Genomic DNA, 2,500 nt, shown 5'->3' with positions numbered 1-2,500 from the left:
GATAAAGGGGCGAGATGATGATAAGGAAGAGGGAAGGGGGGGGGGGAGGGGGGAGAAGAAGGAACAGGCATAACATATGAATGGGAAAATGCAGGAACAAAAAAGTGATGACACAGATGGAAAAACTCTCCCCAGAAGTGCGAGAAGAGCAGCGTCGAAGCCAGACCGGAAATGTGAGAGCGAGATAAGAGCCAAAAAGGTCACAGGGCCTAGGTACCATATCGCTGCAAATGGCAAAAATGGAAGATAACTTGAATAATACAGTTGCACATCAATCTACAAGTAGATACATAAAGCAGCAAATAAAATAATGGGAAGGAAAGAAACAACAAAACGAAAAAAGAAAGCAATATGTAAAGACGTAACCCATATACATCCAATCCGTATCATATAAACGTAAAGATAAACAAATTAATATCCTCGACCTGGTAGTAATACCAGCCCCCGTGGCTTCAAAGCCTCCGTTTTCATTAGGCAGTCGCTTAAAAGCCTCCGTTTTCTTTTGGTAGTGGCTTCACGGCCTCCGTTTTCTTTGGGCAGTGGGTTCAAGGCTTCCGTTTTCTTTGGGCAGTGGCTTCAAAGTCTCCTTTTTCTTTTGGTAGTGGCTTCGAGGCCTTCGTTTTCTTTGAGCAGTGGCTTTTAGGCCTCCGTTTTCTTTGGGCAAAGGCTTCAAGGCCTCCGTTTTCTTTAAATAGTATATTTGGAGCTTCAAACCCTACGTTTTCTTTGAGCAATTGCTTCCGAGCACCCGTTTTCTTTGCACAATCCTGCTGAAGCTGAACGAAATTCACTGGGACAAACGTGAAATAGTTGTGAATGAATACGAATAACTTCACAGCGTAAGAGATGTAACTGACGCGTTTCGACGATGCATCTTCATCATAATTCCATGCATTGTGGGGCTATTTCTTCTCGTTCATACCTTTTCTAGATAAGCTTCAAAGCCGTTCGCGTCTTATAACTGCGTTCCGGATAACAGGTTCGGGTGTCCGTTCGGTTAAATGTCTCGCTCAGTGACACTTTCCCCCAAGCTGTGCCCGGCTACAGCAATTATATCCAACTTTGCTAATGGTCCCAAAGAGTGCGCCTTTGATTTTTGTATGTTTGTTTGTCTGTTCGAGTGTGTGTGTGTGTGTGTGTGTGTGTGTGTGTGTGTGTGTGTGTGTGTGTGTGTGTGTGTGTGTGTGTGTGTGTGTGTGTGTGTGTGTGTGTGTTTTTGTGTGTGTTTATTTGTGTGTGTGTGTGGGGGGGGGGGGAGACGGCGTGTAGGTGCGTGTGTTTGTTTGAGCGTATGTGTTCCTAAAAGTGAGAGTGTGCGTGCGCGCGAGAGAGTTTGGAGACGGTCGACGAAGGTCACTATGACGACAGGTGGCGCTCCAACTCCAATATAAACATCGTATTAGAGGGCGTGATGGCCGCAGTCATTCGCTTGGGTTCCTTTAATCTGCTCAAGTTTTAGGATTTTCAGTCTCCAATTTATTTTCCTTCTTCGTTTTTGTTTGTTTCTTTGTTTTTTACTTTCGGTGGTACGTTTCTATGCTTTACCGTTTGATGATGTCAAGAGTAAGAGGGCATAAGGTAATTCATTGCTTAAGCTTATTGCAAAAACAACAACAACTAAACTATTCAAATGACTGCCAATCTTCACACACGCACACGAATTCATAAATATGTAGACTGAATTTCATCGGCAGATACCCTTTGCTATGTTACTGTTTGACTTTGCAGCAGGTTTTCAATTCATCCCAATTAATGGAACGAACGGAGGAACACATGATGAAAATACATACTTCACCAAAACCCGAAATGACACTTTTCACGTTACTTCTTCTGCTAAAGAAGATGGCACTCGGTTGACGCAACAAGACCTAGGTAACGTGCAAAAGCAGAAGCTGAAATGAGTGGGGAAAGCAAGAATCCGCAATGAATAGAGTTCTAGGCAATGGAATTTTTTTTAGCACCTGTTAACAAGTGGTCTCGGCTCCCAGGTCGGTGTCCTGATCAGTACTAACGTACCGCACGCAAAGCTGTAGGACTCCCTTGTTAACAGACAGAGAGGGAATGACATGACTGATAATGGCAGATTATCGACGTTAAAATCGCAGGAAAGCAGACGGGGAAAAAGAAAGAAAAGCACCTGCTGATAGGAAAAAATAAAACAAAAATAAAGTATTCTGATCCGGATTCATTTAAATAAACCAAAAACCAGTCTAACTCCCATAAGAAAAAGAGAAAAACTCCCTCTCCTCGTCCTCCCGCCCCCACCCAAACCCCCACCCTTTCCCCTTTTCCCATACCAACCAACCATTTCTCGGAAAGTCAAGACGCCTTTGGACTCCCTGTCTACCAGCGGATGATTACGTCCTGGCGATTTGTAGAGTGAATTTCCTGTAATCTCACGCGAGGGGAACAGGACCCGGAAGCTCTCTGAACAGCTGATGATAACAAACACCCGAGGATGTTTTGACAAGCGGTGGAAGATGTGGCGATAATGGGGCCG

This window comes from Penaeus monodon, chromosome 13, assembly GCF_015228065.2.
Source record: "Penaeus monodon isolate SGIC_2016 chromosome 13, NSTDA_Pmon_1, whole genome shotgun sequence".
Taxonomy (NCBI): Eukaryota; Metazoa; Arthropoda; class Malacostraca; order Decapoda; family Penaeidae; genus Penaeus; species Penaeus monodon.
Note: the sequence above shows the minus strand (reverse complement) of the source record.